Source organism: Bos javanicus, chromosome 7 (genome assembly GCF_032452875.1).
Source record: "Bos javanicus breed banteng chromosome 7, ARS-OSU_banteng_1.0, whole genome shotgun sequence".
Taxonomy (NCBI): Eukaryota; Metazoa; Chordata; class Mammalia; order Artiodactyla; family Bovidae; genus Bos; species Bos javanicus.
The window spans coordinates 50,857,324-50,879,634 of record NC_083874.1 but is presented as its reverse complement, the minus strand read 5'-3'; the positions used below and the strand labels follow the sequence as shown (position 1 = coordinate 50,879,634).

The window sequence follows — 22,311 nt, the reverse complement described above, 5'->3', positions numbered from 1 at the left end:
CCTGATGCTGGGAAAGATTGAGGGCAGGAGGAGAAGGGGACCACAGAGGATGAGATGGTTGGATGGCATCACTGACTCAATGGACATGAGTTTGAGTAAACTCTAGGAGTTGGTGATGGACAGGGAAGCCAGGTATGCTGCAGTCCATGGGGTTGCAAAGAGTCGGACACGACTGAGCGACTGAACTGAAGCGCTCCTAACTGTTCACTTTTCTTTATTATTGGTATTGGTTTTATTAAGGCATGAGAAGAAGAGTATGGGTTCAATACAAAAACAATAGGAATCTACTGAAGCTCCTCAGAATGGAAAGTGGGAATGGAGGCAATGTTTTTGTGTTTGTTTTTTAAGAATATATTTTTATTTATTTTAAAATTTCTATTGGAGTGTAGTTGCTTTACAATGTTGTATTAGTTTCTACTGTATGGCAAAGTGGATCAGCTATATGTATACATATATCCCCTCCTTTTGGAGGATGTAGTGTTTTGTAAAGAATTGTTTGGAAGCAGCATCCGACATGGTCAGAAGGGAGAGTAGGGGCAAAGGTGCAGCCCCAAGAGCTGAGGAAGGGCTGACCAAGGACTAGAAACCACCCCTTCTGGAGAGGAGGAGGGCTGTCTTTTGCTCACATGTGTGTGGCAGTTGGAGCCTGGCAGGTGGAGGTGCACAGAAACCCTATTAAAATGAACATCTCTACATGCTGCACAGGTGAAATAATGTCTTTCTGGAGCTCACAGGCTCAGTGGCAAACACTGTGGAACTCCTCTCAGAACAGAGTTTTAAAGCACTGGGAAATCCACTAAGAGTTGGCTTCTGGCTTTCCTCCTGTGGAAACAGACAAATGAACACATGTGAAAGGAAAGCCAGTGAATGTGGCCAGTACGTACACAAACACCAGAAAAAAAACAAATCAGATTCTTTTCATGTTTGAGGATATTAAAGAAAGGGGAAAACAGCTTCACTTCTGTTTGCTAGCTCATTGGTCTGCCTGATTGTAACAGAATTTGAGGTCCATGTGAAGGAGAAAGGTGTCAGTCTGCTTTCGGCCGTGCTTCAAGGTTTGGGGTTTCACCTGAGCAATGAGTTTCAGTTTTACACATCTTTTTTCTGATTTACATTTTCAGATTCCAATCTGCTAGTCAGGATTGTCTCCATTGCAAGGAACTAAAATGCTCTTCAAATCAGTTTAAGAGAGAGAGAGAATTTATTGGCTCTTGAAACCAGGAGTCCAGACACAAATCTGAACTTCAGGTATAGCTGGATCCAGGCACTCAAACAGTTTCACCAGGAATCACCTCTCTTGCTCTATCTCTCGGCTCTCTTTTCTGTGCATTCTCTGAGAGTGCAGCCCCTCTGAGAGTGTTAGAAGCACATTCTCAAATCAGACAAAAGGCTTTCTCTTTCCCAGAGAACTTTTTACTAAGAAAAGTTCCAGATTGGAGTCTTACTGGTTGCATTGGCTTGGGGTAAATTGCTTCTCTCTGAATGTGTGGTTGTGGCTAGGGGATGTGGCATCTTGGCTAGTTCGTGCTGTCATCTGGAACTGGGGGTAAGGCTAGCCATCTCTCAAACCCCACGTTGGAAAGTGCGGAAAGAACAGCTTCCCCAGGAAAATTGAAGTTTAGTTACCGGAATTAGGAAGAACAGATGCCTAGCAAACAAAAAACACAGCTGACCCCTACAGGCCACTGATACCAAAACCACAAGCTTATTGAAGAGTCCTGTAGGCACATGTATTCAATAATATGAAATTCCAGTATTATTCCAAAAGGGTAGCTTTGACTCTAATTGGGAGCCAACTCACCTCCGGTATTTCCAGGAAAAGTGCATCCACTGGGGGGCAAACTCCAGCACTGAGAGGTTCAGCCTTGTTGAGATCATGGTATAGAGCCCACCACTGGTTTTACCTAAGTGCACTCTCTTCTCTGGAAGGATTACTTCTGAGGAAAGTGCTTCAGAGAGTACTTCATGCTTTAAATGTGTTTGCACAGCACCTTGAGTTCTCAAGAAGCACCACATAAAGGCGTGCAATTTTAATTGTGACTTTTCGAAGCACTGATTCCTAAAGTGGCCTGGCATTTAGATAATGATCTTAGAAACCCAGCCCTGGAGGAAAACTCATTTTTCTCATAGGCTGTGACTCAAGTGAGTATGAAGTTTTCATCAACTCTTAAGAATCTCCCTGATTTCTGATATTTTGAAAATAAGGGGGAAAAAATCAGCACCTATAAATTTGAGATACTCAGCCTGTATGTCTGTTTGCATTTATATTTATTGAATGAACCAATGATTCATGGAGAAGGGAGCCACAGAGGATCAGATGGGTTGATGGCATCACTGAATCAAAGGACATGAGTTTGAGCAAACTCCAAGAGAGATAGTGAAGGACAGGGAAGCCAGGCATGCCGCAGTCCATGGGGTCGCCAAGAGTTGAACACAACTTAGCCACTAAACGATAACAAATGATGATTTAGCACTTGACATATGAAGAATATGAACTCAGGGAAAACATTAAATCCACATATTCATTCAGCACATGTATTAAGTACCAACCACGTGCCAGGGGCTGTTCTAAGCTCTGGAGATGTAGGAATAAGCAAAACAAAATTTTCAAAATCCTTGCTTATATCAAACTTACATTTTAGTAGCTGTGTCCATTCATATACAGCTTTGGGTCTCCTCTGTGTCACTGACAGGGATTGTCATAATCACCAGTAAACATGCAGGACAAATTCTTTGCGAGTGCTTCCTCTAAGGCAAGGCTTTTGGCCAGCGCTCTGTGTACGTTTTCTCGTTATTCTCTTCTTCCTAGGGATTAAAAACAGAATTCAGAGAGATGCACAACCTGTTTAAGAGGCCCTAGGAAGTAAGGGGTGGAGCCAAGATTGAAACTCATTTCTCCATTTCTGCCTTTTTAAAAATTATTTCATTTCTTACGGTTGTATCATCTATTTATTTGTTTTTGACCATGCCATGTGGTATGTGAGATCTTTGTTCCCCTACCAGGGATTGAACCTGAGCCCCTTGCATTAGAAACACAGAGTTTTAACCACTGGACCACAGGAAAGTCCCTTCACATCTGCCTTTTAATTTGTACCCTTTCTTCGAGTGTGGAAGGAGGATGATGCGAAGTGGTGGGATTATGGCAAACTGGAGAACAAGCTCTGTGCAAAGGGAGCCACTATCTAGCCACTTGGCACAGGGGAGTTGGCCTGGTGTAGCCAAGTCTTATGATTTTTTTTCCAGAGAAGCTAGCAAACAGAATTTTGACGTGAAAACCAGTTTTTAAAATACTGGTTAAGCTAAGTATTTTTTAAAATACTGGTGAAAGCTAAACACAATCTGTCTGAGCATTATTCAGGCCATAGGTCTGCCCTTCTATGAGAAAGCACCCCAAAACGAAAAGTGGGCTGAAAAATACAGCTCTGGGGGCTTGCATGATGTAGTTGTCAGGTTGATTTGATCAGGCTAAGTTAAACAGGTGCCCCTGTTTACCAGTAAAGCAATGTCCTTAATGAAAGTTAACAGTGAGGGAGCAGCTGGGGCGTTCCTACCCACTAGCATGGAGGAGGCTGAAGTGAGCCATCTTAGGCTGGGTTGACAGGCCATGCTTATCTGAAAGGGAAAATTTAACTTCAGGGCGGGCTCCATGTTACATCTGAGGCCCTAATAATGATGATTATGCTGTCACTGCACAAGACGCAGTTCAAAATAATTCTCTTCCTAAAAATTACATTCTGCTCGCTTCCTGGTTCTTCTTTGTCTCCTCTTGCCCCAGGACTCCCATGCTCAGCAAGCCTTTCCTCTTACCCACCCCAACGACTGGCAGTCACAGGACAGATGGTGGTCCCATCACTGGGGTGGTCTGAGACCAGAACAAGGCTGGTCACCTGTTGGTGGCAGTGCCTCTTCCTGTCCTGGCCTTTGGAGGGAGGGCAGGAGAACTTCCACATTAAAAAAAAAAAAAAACATTTGCACCATCAATAGGCTGAGACTCTACAAGACAATAGTTTTGCTTAAAATGAGTAAAGGAATTCCCATCTCCTGGATCTTCACAAGATCAGAAAACCTCTGTTTACTACAAGGATTGTTTCAAAAAGGAAAGTGAAATCTGGCACATGAAAAATCCCCTTTCTATCCGTTCTCAAGATAGTAACTCTGCAGACATATGCCACGTGTATTCCATCACAGCACAACAGTGCTGTTGTGCGCTGGGGACAGATTTGCTGCTGCTGCTAAGGCTGCTGCTGCCACCACCGCCTCCACCATCTCCTTCTGTTGCCTGGAGAAAGCCGAGGCATGTGGCACTGCTGTGAGATTCTTAGAAGATCAGGCAATTGTTCCTGGCTGGGGCCCTACAACTCAGTTTGTACAGCAAGGCTCTGAATCCTACCTCTCCTGGGCCCTGGAAGCCTTGTTTTTGTTTTCTTTGGAAAACACACACAGTAAGGATTTAGACACTTTCTGAAAGGAATAGGAGAAGGAAAACTCCCCCATTCCTTACTTGAAAGATCATTTACTTCTCCCGCTCAGGGAGGCAGGGCAGTGCTATGAGTGTCCAGAGACCTGCATTCTAGCCCTGGTTCCCCTATATCCTTGTTTTGGAACCCAGAACCATTTATTAAATCTTTTTGGGCCTCAATTTCCTCATCTGTAGAGTGGGAATAATAATAGGCCCAGACACACAGAGCTGTCACAAGGGTGAAATGGTATGGGCAGTAGAAGCTGCTCTCTGCACAGAACAAGTTCTCCAGGTCACGGGAGCCTCCATGTATCCCCACCATTGACCGCCAGAATCCACACCCTAGGTTGCTGCTGCTACTGCTGCTAAGTCGCTTCAGTTGTGTCCGACTCTGTGCGACCCCATAGACGGCAGCCCACCAGGCTCCCCTGTCCCTGGGATTCTCCAGGCAAGAACACTGGAGTGGGTTGCCATTTCCTCCTCCAACGCGTGAAAGTGAAAAGTGAAAGGGAAGTTGCTCAGTCGTGTCTGACTCTTAGCGACCCCATGGACTGCAGCCTACCAGGCTCCTCTGTCCGTGGGATTTTCCAGGCAAGAGTACTGGAGTGGGGTGCCATTGCCTTAGGCATCTGCTTCACCTTGGCCTCACCACTAATTTTTCTGGGGCTCCTTGGTCAGGTGATCAGGAGTTATACATGATGACCAGGGTTACTCAAGTGCAGTTCTTTTTTTAAAAAAAATTTTATTGCAGTATAGTTAATTTGGGTTTTCCAGGAGGCAGGAGTGGTAAAGAACTCGCCTGCCAATTCAGGAGATGTGAGACAGGTTCGATCCCTGGGTTGGGAAGATCCCCTGGAGGAGGACATGGCAACCCACTCCAGAATCCCATGGACAAAGGAGCATGGTGGGTTACAGTCCATAGGGTTGCAAAGAGTCGGACACAACTGATTCGCCTTAGCATAGCATGCGTAGCACATAGTTACGCACTTTACAATGTTATGTTTAATTTCTTCTGTAGAGCAAACTGACTCATTATATATTCTTTTTCACATTCTTTTTCATTATAGTTTATCACAGGATAGTGAATCCCTGCACTGTAGAGTAGGGCCTTGTGGTTTACCTCTAGTGCAATTCTTTGGCTGCTGCAGGGGAGACCTTGGTACCAACTACACCCGGAGCCTTATTTAAGTGTCACCTTTACCTGAATTTCTGGGCTGCTTTGGCCACAGGCCAGAGGAGAGTAAGTCTGTCTACCTCCTGCTCCAGGCCGCTCCCTGGAGAGGCCAAACTCGCAGTTCCCTGGGTGTGGAGTCCACCTGCATCAGAGAGGGAGGGGCACTGTGGCCATGCAGTTTCCTCAGCTCCAGGCTAGATCCACTGCTTCTTTTTTTTTCCCCATATTTTAATTTTTATTGAATATATTAACATAATATTTGGACATAGGTGAAAAATATATTGTTGAAATTCATTTCACCTGAGCTTTTTACTTTTAATTAAAATTGCATGTATGATTTTCATTATATTTCTATTGGCGAGCACTATCCTAAGGTGTCCTGGACGAGCCTGTTCTGGGATTCCCTGGTGGCTCAGTAGTAGAGAATCTGCCTGCCAAGCAGGAGGTGCAGTTTCGATCCCTGGGTCAGGAAGATCTCCTGGAGAAGGAAACAGCAACTCACTCCATTATTCTTGCCTGGGAAATCCCATGGACAGAGGAGCCCGGCATGCTACAGTCCATGGAAGACTCACTGCTTCTGAATCACTGGGGCCAGGGCCTAGGAATCTTCAAGTAACAAACCCTCTGAGAGAGAACAGCCTATCAGATCAGATCAGATCAGATCAGTCCGACTCTTTGCGACCCCATGAATCGCAGCACGCCAGGCCTCCCTGTCCATCACCAACTCCCAGAGTTCACTCAGACTCATGTCACAGTTAGCATTTATGGCCCTCTGGTCCCTCAAACTCTGCAGATGTTTTCCTCAACCTATCTCTCCTCGTGTGTCCTGCTTAACTGGGTCATTGTCGTGCAGGGAAGCCACGCCTTCAAGCTACAAAGTCCCCTGAGTCTGGGATCGTCCCCATCACCTCATAGCAGAGTTTGGCCCTTCTCCCCTCCCCCTATCCTCACCCCCCAGACCTGTTCAGGCCTTCCCCTTGATTTCACACCAGAACCAGTGGTCTTGCTCTCACCTGTCTAATCTGGAGGTCTTGATCTGGAATGGACACCTGGTTCTAATATTCCCGTATTTAAAATTTTCCAGTGGTTTCCCATCCTGCAGGATCCAGTCTGAGGCAGTTAAAAGCCTTTGTCCTCAGCTTCATCTCTCTGGCCACTCCCCTAGAAGGAAAACTCCAGCTGGACTTATCTGATGCCCAGATCTTTGAATTTTCCATGGAGCTGCTTGCCTCTGGGCTACTACAGACACAGCACCCTTCACTGGAACAGTCTTCTTTGCTACTCTTCCTTCAAGTCTGAGCTGAAATGTCACCTCCTCTGGTGAGAGGTTACAAATAGAACATCTGTCACCTTCCCAGATGTTCTCAGGTAGTGCTGACTACTCCCTCCTCTTTCCCTGTACATGCCCTCAAAATATCACCCATGACTCTGTATTGCCTTTATTTGCTTGTGTGTTTCTGCCCCTCTAGACCCATGAGGGATTTCCATCTCATTAATTTCAAATTCCAAACCTTTATCAGGGTTGATAAGGTCCAGTATGATTTGGCTCACACCTACCTCTTCACCCCAACTCCTATCACTCTGCCCTACCCACTTCACCCTGTCACTCTGGCCTTCGAACTGTTTCCAAGATTACCAGACTGCTTCCTGTTCTGGGTCATTGTTCTTGAAGTGACCTTTTTCTGGAATGGCCTCCCCTAGATCTTTCATGGCTGTCTCTCTTGAATGCTCAGTCACTTTAATCGTGTCCTACTCTTTGTGACCCCATGGACTGTAACCCAGCAGGCTCCTCTGTCCATGGGGATTCTCCAGGCAAGAATACTAGAGTGGATTGCCATGCCCTCCTCCAAGGGATCTTTCCAACTGAGGGATCAAACCCACGTCTCTTATGTCTCCTGCATTGGCAGGTGGGTTCTTTACCACTAGTGTCACCTGGGAAGCCCCTTGACCTCCAGATCTCCTCTCAAATGTCACCTCCTCAAGAATCACTTGGCCAACCAATCAAAAGTAATCTTCCCTCCTTCCATTGTCTCTTGCATACTATATTTTCTTTCCTTTATAGCACTTACCATAAGCTATAGTTAATTCATTTTAAGAATCAGCCCTATTGGAGTACAATTTACATATGGTAAAATGCACATGTTTAAGGTGTACAGTTATGTGAGTTTTGACAAATACCCAAATATTTACCACTCTACTCAAGATGTCAAATATTTCCATAATCTGTATAATTTTCCTGATACCCTCTTCCAGTCAGTACGCCCCCTCCCCAGGGCCAGCCCCAGTCAATCTCTACTCTGCTTTCTGTTCTGTTCCCATAGCTTCATGTTACTTGTTCTAGAACTGCATTTAAATGCAATCATCCAGGGAGTTCTCTGGTGGTCTAGTGGTTAGAATTCAGCACTTTCACTCCTCTGACCCAGGTTCAATCCCTGGTCAGGGAACTGAGATCCCACAAGCTGGGCAGAGGCAGCACCCCCTAAAAAGAACAGTGTAAATGTTATTATCCACCAGCATGTACTCTCCTGCCTGGCTTCTTTCACTTTGCAAAATGTTCTGGAGGTCCATTCATGTTGTAGCAGTTATCAGCATCTGTTTCTTTTTATTATTGAGTAGTAAGCTATTGTATGAATATATCTATTTGCTTGTTGATGGACACCTGGGCCATTTCCATTTTCAGGCTATTACGAATAATGCTGCTTTGACTTACAGACACAGGAAACAAACTTATGGTTACCAAAGGGAAAAGGAGTTGGGGAGGGATAAATAAGGAGTTTGGGATTAGCAAATACAAACTATTACATATGAAATAGATAGACAACAAGGTCCTACTGTATAGCACAGGGAACTATATTCAATATCTTGTAATAAAATATAATGGAAAAGAATCTGAAAAAGAATATATCTATATCTATCTGAATCCCTTTGCTGTATACCAGAAACTAAAACGGCATTATAAATCAAGTATACCTCAATTTTTAATTATCTAAATAAATAAATAAAGCTGCTTGGACAATTTGTGACAAGTCTTTGTGTAGACATACATTTCATTTTTTTCAGCTAAATATCTGTATTAGAGATTGCTGGGCATATGGTAAGTGTATATTTTACTTTATAAGATACTGCCACATTTCTTTCCAAAGTGATTTTCCATTTCACACTCCTGCCAGCAAGATATGAGTTTCAGTTGTTCCACATCTTTGACAACACTTATTACTGGTCTTTTAAATTTTAGCCACCCTAATAGATGTATGGTGTTATCTCATTTGTATTTCCCTAACAGCTAATGACATTAGACAGCTTTTCATGTGTGTATGGAATTTGTGTCACTTCTTTTTAAAGTATTTGTTAAAATCTTTTGCCCATATTTTATTTTGGTTATTTTCTTAATATTGAGTTATATTTCTTTATGTATTTTAGATACAAATTATTTGTCAAAAATGTGATTGCAAAACTTTCTTCTAGTTGGCAACTTACCTTTTCATGTTCTTAATGCTGTCTTCCAACTCACTCCCCCTTTTATAATTAGTTCTTTCCATGATCTGAGAAATCTCTGCCTATCCCAAGGTCATGTAGATTTTCTTACACTTTCTTCTACAAGTTTTAAAGTTTTCTTTTTAAAAAATTTAGTTCTTTGATCCATCTCAAGTATGTTGTGAAGTAGAGACTGAGAGTCATTCATTTCCATATGGATATTCAATTATTCCAGCACCATCTGCTGGAAAGTCTATCTCTTCACCTGTAGTTACTTAAATTTTAATTACTGAATTTTTCGTTTAATTATTTGTCTCTCCCACTAGACTGTAAACTCCATATATTTGTTCTAACTGAATCTGGGCTGTTTTCCATCACTGCTACTCCCTTGCAGGGAGAGGAAACAGAGTAAGGTTTACTCGGCAGTTAATTTTAGACGTGACCCTGGGAACAGGAGTAGGGTGTGGGACGGGAAGGAAGGAAAGCAAGACATGTACTGTGGAGTTGGTGGCCACCGTGGAGCTCAATCCAGCGGGGGCCTGCTGAGGAGCAGCACAGACGGCACCTCAGAACTGTCCACCGAGCATCAGAGCAGCGAGCATCCACCCACCAATACCAGTCCAATGGGTCCAGGGTTACCCAGCAGGGCTAACTCACCCACACTTCCAGACCATCATGCCTGAGTCCAGATACAAGCAAGAAGGCACACGTTGTGGGGAGCAGCTAAGCCAACCTGCTCGAAGCTGGTTGCCATGGCAATGACTGAGTAAAGGGTGGGCCAGAAGGATGGGAGAAGCGCCACAAGAGGTCTCTGACCCACACTCATTCAACAAATACTCATTGTCTCCTCTGTGCCAAGCCCTGTGTTAAGCACTGGAGACAGTCATCAAAAAGCCAACAGGAGACAGACAGTAAACAGTTTGGTAACTGAATCAACATTTTATCAAGCAAAGTACTATGAAGACAAATAAAACAGGGTAGGAGAACTGTGAGGCTGAGTAGCAGGATGGGGTTCCTTTGGACCATCAGGGAAGGCCTCTGAGAAGCTGATATTAGACAGAGAGTAAATGGGGTGAGAAACTGAGCCATCTGCATACAGAGAGCAGGAACATTCCAGACAGAAGCAGCTTAGGGTGTTAGAGAAACAACAGGGAAGTCACTGCGACGGGAGCTCAAGGCACAAAGGCCAGGAGAGAGGGTCTGGCGGGCCTCAGAAGTGAATTTGAACTTTATTTGAGTGTGGTGTGAAACCACTGGGGGTTTTAAGAAGGGTCATGGCATAGTCTTATTTACATTTTAAAAGTTGTGCGGGCTACCATGACACATGTATTAGAATGGCTGAAATTAAAACTGATAATACCCAGTAGTGGCAGGAATGCAGGGTGACTGCAGCTCTCATACACTGCTGGTGGGAATGCAAAGTGGTACAGCCAGTTGGCAAAAGAGTTCAGTCATTTCACATAAAGATAAACAAAGATAAACTTACATTTATCATGCAACCCAACAATCCCATTCTTAGGGATTTACCAGAGTGGAATGAAGCTTATATTCACAAACCTGTTACACAAATGTTCACAGTCATTTGTGTAACAGAAACAATTCAAATGCCCTTCAACTGGTGAAAGGCTAAAAGGTGGCAAGTCCATGTAAAAATATTCTTAGTAACAAAAAAGGATGAACTACTAATCATACATGCAACAACCTGGAAGAACCTCAAGAGCCTTATGCTTAGTGAAAAAACTCAATCTCAAAAGGTTACATATGAATGATTTCATTTAGACAACATTCTAAAAATGACAAAACTATAGAAATGGAGATCTGATTACTGGTTGCCAGGGGTCAGGGAGGAGGACCAGGGAGGCCTGAGGTGGGAGTGAGTGTCACTACAAAGAGCGAGCATGAGAGAGTTCTTCCATGATGATATAACAGTTATCCATCTCAACAGGCTGTGGTAGTTACAGGAATCTCTACTCTGGATTTAAGTGCATACAACTACATACACAGCTCCCCCCTACACAAATGAATGCGGTTAAAAACTGGTTAAAACTAGGGAATTCCCTGGTTGCTCAGTGGTTAGTACTTTGTGTTGCTTTCATTGCAAGAGTGAGGGTTCAATCCCTGGTTGGGGTACTCAGATGCCATAAGCCACGTGGTGTAAGGTCTGTTGTCTAGTTAACAGTAATGTACCAATGCAAATGTCCTAGTTTTGATATTTTACTGCAGCACAATTTAAGATGTCTGAGACTCTATTATTTTTGCAGGGTCCTGTGAGTGTATATCTATTTCAAAACTAAAAGTTTAGAAATAAAACTCAGGCAAGTGCATAAAAAAACTATAAAAGGCTTTCTCTGAGATAGGGGAGATTTGCAAATGATGGAGAGTAGATGACATTTGGGAATGTATTGTCAACCCTCTTAGGTAAGATAACATATGGTCAGCACTCATTCTTTTTTGGGGCGAGTGATTTGGCCACACCTTGGGGCTTGCAGGGATCTCAGTTCCCTGACAAGGGATTGAATCCACACCCTCTGTAGTGGAAATGCAGAATCTTAACCACTGAACCACCAGGTAAGTCCCTCATCACTCATTAGGCGATATATGTTGAAGTTTTAGAAATGAACTGTTGTTCATTTCTTACTTACTTTCAAATGGTTCAACAAATACATACCTATTGTAGGTGTCACTTTAAAATACAGCAAAATGCAAACAATTATTGAACTAGGTGGTACGTTTATAGGTATTCACTCTATTATTCTTTTAAATTTGTCCTGAAAACATTCTATGATGAAAAGTTGAAAGGAGGAGAAAAGGAATGAATTGCTGATATGTGCAACAATATGGATGACTCTCAAAAGCACTGCAGTAAATGAAAGAGACACAAGGCTGCAAATTGCAAGATTCCATTCTGCAATCAGAAAAAAAGGCAAAACTATAAGGACAAAATCAGATCACTGGTTTCCAGTGGCTGGGCTTGGGGGAGAGGTCTTATCACTAAAGAACAGAAGAAAAATTTGGTGTGGGGGTGCATATTCTATATTTTGATTGTGATTGTGGTTACACGACTGTGTTTGTTGAAATTCATAGATCTATACACTCAAAAAGGTAAAAATTAATGTGTGTAAATTATACCCTTCCAAAAGGGAAGTATCATGTGTAGAAGAACCATTAAAACACAAGCTACTGAAGATCTAAATATAAGACATAACACCATAAAAATCCTAGAAGAGAACATAGGCAAAATATCCTCTGAGATAAATCTTACCAATGTTTTCTTAGGTCAGTCTCGCAAGGCAATAGCAAAAAAAATCAAATAGGACCTAACAAAACCATAAACAAAAAGACAACCTACAGACTGCGGGAAAATATTTGCAAATGATGTGACTGACAAGGGCTTAGTTTCCAAAATATACAAACAGCTCACACAGCTCAATACAAAATAACAAACAACCCAATCAAAAAAGGGCAGAGGACCTAAATAGACATTTGTGCAAAGAAGATATATAGATGGCCAATAGGCACATGAAAAGATGTTCAACATTGCTAATTATCAGAGAAATGCAAATCAAAACTACAATCAAAACTATCAGTCAGAATGGCCATCATTAAAAAGTCTACAAATAATAAATGCTGGTGAGGGTGTGGAGAAAAGGAAGCCCTCCTACACTGTTGATGGGAATGTAAACTGGTGCAGCCACTATGGAAAACAGTATGGAGGTTACTCAAAAAACTAAAAATAGAGTTGCCATATGATCTAGCAATCCCACTCCTGGGCATATACCCAGACAAGCCTATAATTTAAAAAGATACAGGCACCCCTATGTTCATAGCAGCACTACTTACAATAGCCAAGACACAGAAACAACCTAAACGTCCATTGACGAGGAATGGATAAAGAAGATGGACTATTACTCAGCCATCAAAAAGAATGAGATAATGCCAGGTGCAGCACCATGGATGGACCTAAGGATTAGCATACTAAGCAAAGTAAGAAAGAGAAAGTCAAATACCATGTGGTATCACTTATATGGGGAATCTAAAGTACACAAATCAACATGTCTACAAAACAAAAACAGACTCACGGGGAGAACAGACATGTGCTTGCCACGTGGGCATGGGAGAGGAATGGACTGGGAGTTTAGGCTTAGCAGATGCAAACTATTACATATAGGGTGGATAAACAACAAGGTCCCATTGTATCACACAGGAAACTGTATTCAATATCCTGTGACATAATGGAAAAGAATATATATATATACACACACATATAACTGAGTCACTTTGCAGAACAGAAGAAATTAACACAACATTTTAAACCAACAATACTTCAGTAAAATTTAAAAAAATAAAATTACAATAAAACACAAGCTGTACTGTGCTTAGTCCCTCAGTCATGTCTGACTCTTTGCAACCCCATGGGCTGTAGGCTGTCAGGCCCGTCTGTCCACAGGAATTCTCCAGGCAAGATTACTGGAGTGGGTTGCCATGCCCTCCTCCAGGGGAACTTCCCAACCCAGGGATCAAACCCAGGTCTCCAGCATTGCAGGTGGATTCTCTACTGTCTGAGCCACCAGGGAAGCCCAAGAATACTGGAGTGGATAGCCTATCCCTTCTCCAGCGTATCTTCCCAACTCAGGAATTGAACTGGGGTCTCCTGCATCGCAGGCAGATTCTTTACCAGCTGAGCTACCAGGGAAGCCCAAAACACAAGCTACTGGGGGGCAAAGATCTTATCTAAGTCTTGTTTGTTTTCCTTATAACACACCTGGCATCTAATAAGCACTGAATAAACATTAGCTCATATGTGCAGTAAGGTTTTCCCCCAATAAAACCCCTATAGCCTGGGGAGCCTCAGCTGTGTAGGCTCTGCTCTATGGCTCTATGGCTCTATGAGTGATATGGCCTTGTCTTACTCACATAGGCTTGATGTATTTCCTGCTGTATTCTTGGGAACAGGGAGGTCCTTCAGTCTCATGTATCATGATGCTCTCTGTGGCCATCTGAGCAATAACCCCAGGAAGTGGCACTGCTTCAACAGAGACCCAGGAAAAGGTGTTTACCTTATTCCTGAGACTTGTAAATCCAAACCAAGCTTCCTTCTCCATGTAGCAAAGACTAGCTCATTTTACATAGAAAAAAGAAGTTAGAAATTCTCCTTGCAAACATCAAACGCTAAACAAACATGACACTTAGTCTTCCAACATAATAACATTGATAACTACTATCCGGCTTTCTCAGTGCCAAGTTCCTTCACAGGCTCTGTGTTATCCTCATAGGGCTTGAATGTGGTGGCTATTGTTAGCAGCCCCATTGCACAAGTGGGATAACTGTGACTCAGAGAGGTGAAATGAGTTGCCCTTGGCCACACCCTGGGGTGCTCTGACAACCAACCCTATGCCTACTTACCTGCTTTACTGTTATCTTTCACGGAGCATCCCCACCCCCACCCCCTTTCAGCCACTAGCCCTTCCCCTACCCAGGGAACAGCCTTTATGCACAAGCACTGCGGGTCCAGCAACACTGCACGGGACCTTGGGACTCTTCTCCCGACACAGAATGGAATGTTCTCTCTGCAGTGGGTGAGCGGTGGCATTTGGGTCAAATATGGAAGGCAAGGGGCGGGTGGGGGCGAAGGGAGGGGAAGGGAGGGGAGAACATGCAGAAAACACCAGATGCTCTCTCTAGGTTTAAAAAAACACAGGCATTAGGGAACACAGATTTTTATCAGGCTGTTGGGAGGGAGAGGGGGAGGGGAAGAGCAGGCTGTAGAGGAAGTCAGGGCTCCCATCCAGACCTTAGAACTGGGTCTGGGGCCCAACGATAATGATAATAAGGATGGTGAGTGATGACAATAGTCACAGATGCTGTGTGCCAGGTGCTAAACTAAGTGCCCCACACGAGTGATCTCAGGTAACATTCTCAGTAACTCTTCAGACTTAACTACTATTATTTTCATTCCCATTTTTTCAGATTAGGAAACTGAGGCCTAGAGAGTACATACACGAAATCACGTATTTTCATACTTCAGGCTCGTGTACATTCATTGAATCAGGTCAGGAAGGACACACATCACCACTCTAACAGGAGCAGTTACCTGAGGTGGGAGAAGGGGGCGAGCATGACAAGGGTGCGGAGCTTTAGCTTTTTAATTGTATCGTTTCTTATTTTTTACAAGGGAATGTATATCCCTGTGTGTGTGCTGAAAGAAAAAAAAAGAAAAAAAAAAAGGAGGGAAGGAAAAAAGAAAGAGAAAAAGGTGGGCGGTATTAAAGACTGTGTCCAGGGATCCCGCAGCTCATTCGAAGCCGGTTCTCCCAGACTGCAGATCGTAGCCCTTAACCGCTAGGCAGCACTGGTTTTCAAACAAAGTCCTGAGTTCTTGCCCCCAAACTCCTGACAGGGAGTAGCCAAAGAGGACTCGAGTTCTGAGAGACGTCGGCCCCTTGCCCCACCCGCCCGCGCTGGGATTCCCCGCGGGACAGGACCAGTCGTGCGTCTCAGCCCCCGCGGGAGCCCAGCGCTCACCGTTCGGCCCCGGGGCCCGCCCACTGTCACTGAACGGACTCCGGGCCAATCAGCCCCGGGTGATGCCACGCCGGGAGACGACAGCGGCAGGAAATCAAGGTCAAGGCCCCGGACACAATGGGGCCATTGTCGGTCTCCAGTCAGTTGACTTTCAAGCAGCAGTTCCCCATCCACCCTCGCTCCTTCCCCCCATTCCCGCCCCCTGCCAGGAAGTCACCCAAACCCACTGCCTCCTTTTCAGCCTCCGCCCGAAGGAAGCCGCATTCCGGATCCTACCCAAGACCCGGGAGGCCGGGCGGCCCCGTGCGGGGGCCTGCTCTGTCCACCAGGTGGCGATAGAGCACCGCACTTCTGAGGGCGGGCAGCCAGGCCAGGGGCCGGCGCTCAATCACCCATCAGGGCGAGGGGGCACCCAGCACTTCCTGTTTTATCCAAAAAACCAAGTCGCATTATGCTTTCCCTCACCTTTACTCTGAGGTCACCGGACCTGAAATTTCAAGGCCTCTTCTCTCAGCAAACGGCAAAATGGCCCGTAGACTGCAGCACTTTTCCTTGATGGAGAGGAAAGCCAAGTGGGAACTTCTTTACTCTGCAAATCACGGCAGGTGAAGCCTTTCCGATCTGGGTTATCAACTGGCTGGCTGATTGGTTGTTGTTGTTTAGTCGCGAAGTCGTGTCTGATTCTTTGCGACTCCATGAACTGTAGCCCGCCAGCCTCCTCTGTCCATGGGATTCTCCAGGCAAGATTACCGGAGTGGGTTGCCATTTAGTGCGTAATAATAAACATCATCTCCAAAAGGCCTTGCTGCTCCGCACCGCACCTCCCCTTGTAAATTATGTCCCCCCTGTTGTTGTGCCTTAGAGTCCGCTGTAGTTTTGCTTCTTGTCATGTATCACAACTAGTAATTGGACACGTTTGTTTGGTTCTTTTCCACGTGGGTATATGCTCCAGGAGAGCGGGTACCAGGTCCACTTTTGTTTACCAATGCATCCTTAGTGCCTAGTACAGGATCTGGCACACAGTGTTGCCCAGTCGTGTCCAGCTCTTTGCGACTGCATGAACTGCAGCATGCCAGGCTACCCTGTCCTTCATCATCTCCCAGAGTTTGCTCAAACTCATGTCCATTGAGTCAGTGATGCCATTCAACCATCATCCTCTCCTTCCCCTCCTGCCTTCAATCTTTCCCAGCATCAGGGTCTTTTCCAATAAGTTGGCTGTTTGCATCAGGTGGCCAAAGGATTGGAGTTTCAGCTTCAGCATGAGTCCTTCCAATGAATATTCAGGATTGATTTCCTTTAGGATTGACTGGTTTGATCTCCTTGCAGTCAGAGGGACTCTCAAGAATCTTCTCCAACACCACAGTTTGAAAGCATCTATTCTCTGCACACAGTAGGTGTGCAATACATATCTACCAACATGGGGGCTTCCCTGTGACTCAATAGTAAAGAATCTGCCTGCCAATGCAGGAGACATGGGTTCAATCCCTGGTTGGGGAAGATCTCACATGCCAAGGAGCAAGTAAGCCCCAGTGCCACAACTACTGAGCCCATGCTCCACAGCCCACCAGCTGCAGCTACTGAGTCCACATGGGGCAACTACTGCAGCCTGGGCACTCTAGAGCCTGAATTCTGCAACAAGAGAAGCCGCCTCAATGAGAAGCCTGAGCACCACAACTAGAGAGAAGCCCCCACTTGCAGCAACTAGAGAAAAGCCTGTGCAGCAACGAAGACCCAGAGCAGCCAACAATAAATAAATAAAATTACAAATATTTGTCAACATAATAAATGAGCTGGGCTCCAGCTGCCTGGCTCCACAATCTCCCTTACACCCTGCATATGATGGGCAATTTTACATGTATCACTTAATATTTCTGAGTTTCATTTTCCTCATCAGTTGACCCAGTGGAACCTCAGGCCCTTCCTGGGCCAGGCAAGTGGTCGGATAGGAGAAGATTCAAAACAAGTGCACCCAGTACACAGGCTCCTCCTGAGACCTGCCATCCTCACTGCGTCACCGGGAGACGTGCCCACACCATACCCCAGCCCTGGAGAAGGAAGAAGAGCCTTTCAGGGAGGTGACCAGGAGAAGCCCGCTACTGACTCAGAAGGCCTAGGAAGGGGATCCTGGCAGCGTTCCAGTCCCCATTGCTATGAGGGACTCTTGCAGCCCCTCTGCAAAGTGGGCTGGGGAGTGAGCCAGAGGATCTGAGGGCCCAAACACTTAAGCACCCACACTTCACACACTGGGGTAGCTGACAGCACAGACTCTGGAGGCCTACCCCAGCTCTGTGGCTTACCAGTGTTGGCAAATCATTTTCCTTAAGCCTCAGCCTCCTTGCCTATAAAATCGGGGCAATGATAATAGCGCTGAACTCCTAGGGTAGTTTTGTGGATTTACTGAGCTAACACATAAAACATCCTGCACACTGTGGGCACTTAGTAACATTAATGTTACTACCATTAAACACTCGCTCTTTAGCTCCTTTATCACAAGGTTCCGCCAGTTTGGAGATAAGGAACCCGAGGCCCAGAGAGGTAAAGTAACTTGTTCAGGGTTACAGGATTCAAACCCAGATTTGATCTCAGAGCCTGTGCTCTTGGCAGGTGAGGCAAGTGGTCCCAGGTGCCCGAAGCATGATGGGGTCAGAGCAGGCAGAAAAGGAGAGGGAAGGAACCCCCAGGGCAGGTAGGTGCTGAGGCCACCTACAGAGCCTGGCAAGCCAGCCTGAGCCACAAATCTCCTCTCACAGCACCCCCAGAAGTTTGTGGCCCCCACTCACCCATGTTGTCCCGTTGGGCTTGGGCCCCTCCTTCTCTCCTCTTCCCTCCAGAATTCAGTCATCTTGACTAACAAAAGTGACCATGGATACCCTGACACGTGTGTGACGCCTGCTGGTCAGCCCAGGCCAGTCAGTGTGCCAAGCTGAGCTCAGGCCCCCTCCCACATGCCAGGGTGCACAGGCTCTTCCACCCCAGCAGTAGAGCCATCCTGCTTCCTCCCCTGCTCTGCAAAGGTGGGCCAGGAGCTGGGGCAGAACTGAACTTGAGGAAGAAGAGATGAAAAGGGCTGTGGAGTGTAGAAGACGCTGCCCTGTGAGGCCTTGGGTTTGGGAGTGAGTGGGCATGGTGGGGAAGGGAAGAGGCAGTCCAGCTTTGCCCACTCTCCAGAGTCAATGAGACCAAGTCTGAGTCCAGACACTGTCACTTATAAACTATGTGACTTTGGGAAGCCATAACTTCTCTGAGCCTCAGTTGTCTCAGCTGTAAAATGGGTTTATTAAGCTCACCTGAGGTTTATGGGGGGGAGGAACTTCAAAAACTAATGCATTAAAAATGTGGGACCACAGGGCAGACACCTAGTCAGCTCTCCATACATGGTCTCCTTTACTGCTGCTGCTGTTACTGATGACAGCTTGGGAACAAGGCCATGCAAAGAGTTTGGCCAACCTCTGGAAGAGGGTCAGCCAGGTTGAGTGGGGGAAGCTTCCTCCTTGTCTGGTCCCACTGATGACACCAGGTCCTCGGACCTGAAGGAGGAAGCTCAGAGGTCCTGGAAGGGGGAGTCCCCCTCCCCTTCTGCACCCCAGCCCCCCATCACGTGGTGTCCTGCCAGCCTGTGAGATGGCATGGGGACCTCTTATCCTGAAGCAGCCTGGTGTCTCTTCCTTTCCTCTCACTGCTTCTCTAACTGTTGCCAGTGCCAGAGTCCTGCTTCCCTGTGCGGTGGGTGGTGGGGTGGGGTAAGGTTGGGGTTGGGGGGGGCAGGAGTCGAGTGTGTAGAAGGCTGAAGGAGCTGGGGGGTGGTGAATAGAGAAGATTTTCCAGTGTATAAAGAGGACGGGGCCGCTTCTACTTTAGGCTGAAATGAGGTAATTGTCCCCATACCCTTCCATCCCCTTAGCTCTTTTCCTAAGCATGATGCTGTTGGCAAAGTAAAAGAATGGAAGCTTTAATGAAGAAGTAAAAATGACTTTTTTCCAACAACAGAATCTCCAGTCCAGGTGGCCATCTGACACCCCATTTCCAGGGCTGGGGGCTGCTGCTCCTATATCCCAGCCTGTATCCTTGCTCAACCTGAGAGCAGGCGGGGCTGGGCCTTGCAAAGGCAGCCGTGCAGGCTTGGGCTCAGGCTGGGACTGAAATCCTACCCTTCAGACCTTTTCCTAAACATTGGCCTGAGTAGGGCCCATCGAGAGCCAGGATGGCTCTGGAGTCCCAATCCTCAGGCAGGGTCTTTCAGCCCCTCCAGTAGGTGAGCCCCACCGGCTCTATTTCCATCCTCCTAACCTCCTAACCTCCATCCCTATCCAGATCCCCCAGAATCTGGGGAGGGAAAACTCTGGGCCTCCTGCCTGCTGAGGGTCTGAATCCCTGAGGACCTGTCAGTACCCCTGGGAACTGGCCTGAGAGGACAGGTGAGCTCCCCAGGGAGACTGGCCCATGTGTGTGGAGCCTCTGGAGTTCACGATCTGATCTTTGATTAGGCTGGAATGTTCCCAGTCCGGTTCGCAGCAATGTCTAATGTCCAACAGGAGAGACTGTGGGAGGGTGTCTCTGGTTCCTCAGCTTGGAAACCCACAGGCCGTTTTCAGGGTCTGTGACTTCTGACCTGCCCACCCACCCTCTCCTCCTGCCTCTGCTCACCTCATCCCCATCCCCCTCCCCCGCCATTTCTCAGCAGCCCTCAAAGGGCTTAGGCCTCCCTGGGCGTTGCTCTTGTGGTCCCCTCTGCCCCTACCTCCAGTCATCCCTCTGTCTCCCTGATTTAATTTTTACTGTTTCATTAGGACTCCCCTCTGAAGCCTTGCTGACCCCTCCCTTCCCTGCTGACCCAGGCTGAGCTGGCTGTCCCTCCACTCTGCCATATGCTAGTTCCAGAGTACTTGCCTTGGAAAGCGTCTGTCCCCTCTCACCTGCCCCAGGACAGGGACGCTGCCATCGCTGGACCTACATGTGGAAGGGCTCAACTGGAATTGATTAATGAGTGGTGGTCACCTTTAGGCTTTAGGTCAAACACCTTATCTACAGAGAGAATGCCTCTCCCCTAACTCCTGGGGTTCAGGACCCCTTTCTCTTCTCCTAAACCCTCCCCACTGGCCCCACTCCCATCACCACCTGATAAAGGCCATGGAGATGATCCCGCCGAGGAGATGACACGGGGCTACACGGCAGCTGAAGGACCCAGGTTTCCCAGCTGGAAAAGCCCTTGACCCTAGTCCCCTCTTCTGTAAAATGGATAATAGGATGGCTTTAAGGACTGAATGTGATAATCCCCATAAGAAGCCCCTTTCCCCTAACTGGTGACTCTCTTTCCCGGAGGCCTTGATCTCCTCTGGAGAGGGGAGGGCGGCTCTGCATTCTGGCACCCATCCTGCTTGCCGCAGCTCTACACCCCTCACCCCTGCCCTGTTCCCTCCCCAGGGCCACACTTTCTCAGAGCACAGAAGCCAGGGCTGCTCTGGGACATGGAGCAAACTCTGAGGCGGGGCTTCAGTGGCAGGTTTCTGCCCACGTGTCTGTGTTTGGCTTTGGGTTCGGGGGGTACCTCTGGCTCCACAGGTGCATCCTTATTCCTAAGCCCACCTGCCTGCCAGGTGCCTGACTCTGGGAAGTCACCACCTACGCATATCAGGGAGCACAGGCATCTGGGGAGCTCAGCCCTCAGGAACAGGTGAGCTGCCAACTTCCTGCCCTGGCATCTGGAGCCCTCACTGCCCACACTCAGGCCAGCGTCCCCAAGTCTGTGCAGGGGCAGGATGAACTTGACCGGGGTAGAGGCCAGCGTGGTGCCCACCCCTTCTCTCCAGTGCCTCTCCTTCCCCTAGCCCTGGGCTCTGGGGGATGGTCTGTAGGAGGGAAAGAAGGTGTAAACCCTGGAGGCACAGAGACCTCAGTTTTAATCCCAATTGGTTGTGTGTGAATGTGGCCAAATGACTTCATTTCTCTGGGCCTCAGTTTCCTAAGCTATAAAATGGGGGTGACAGGAGCAGTTCTTGCTGAGAAAGTCGTAAAGATGAAATAATATAACCTACGTGGTTCATGCAGCTCAGAGGGCCCCTATCAAGTGAGCAATACATAGTAATGTTACTGTTATTATTACCTGTCCCTTGCTGTGTTCCCAGCATCTACTCAGGATACCTTAATGCTGTCCAAACTAATGGAGTTGGAATTCATTCAACATTTATAATGCCTAAGGGACTTGCCTGGTGGTCTAGTAGCTAAGACTGCGCGCTACAAATGCAGGGGGCCTGGCTTCGATCCCTGGTAGGGGAACTAGATTGCTCATGTGGCAACTGAAGATCTCGCATGCCTCAACTGAGACCCAGCACAGCCAGATAAATAAATATTTATAATACCTTAAAGAGGAGTTCAGTCAACTGAATGAGAGGAGAAAGGGGCCCACCAGCTTCTAAGGCATGGGGTGCTCTCCTTTTCTGCCCCAACTCCTGCCGGGAGCCCCAGTGACCCTGCTGCTGGCCTTAGCTCTTCCATGTCTAAAAGCTCAAGGTGCTCTTGCCTCACTTTCCTGATGTGAAAACTCAAGCAGGAGGGCTGCCGTGCTACTTGAGGCCCAAGTACCCTGGCTGGGATGCATGCCTGGCCAGGAAGTGCTAACAAGGATCATACCTCTGTTTAATGCCTGCTTCCGGCTTTCCAATGAGGACTCTAGGACTTTCCTCTC

At 46.7% G+C, this 22,311-nt stretch overlaps 1 long non-coding RNA gene across 1 annotated transcript; it reads right to left on the bottom strand.

The window, feature by feature from the left end:
- Positions 1-418: 418 nt before the first annotated feature.
- LOC133251340 (uncharacterized) lies at positions 419-22,082 on the bottom strand. The gene is made up of 3 exons (XR_009737588.1): positions 16,095-22,082; positions 2,636-2,805; positions 419-822 (listed from the first exon to the last, which is right to left on the bottom strand). It is a non-coding gene; the product is annotated as an uncharacterized LOC133251340 (long non-coding RNA).
- Positions 22,083-22,311: the final 229 nt, after the last annotated feature.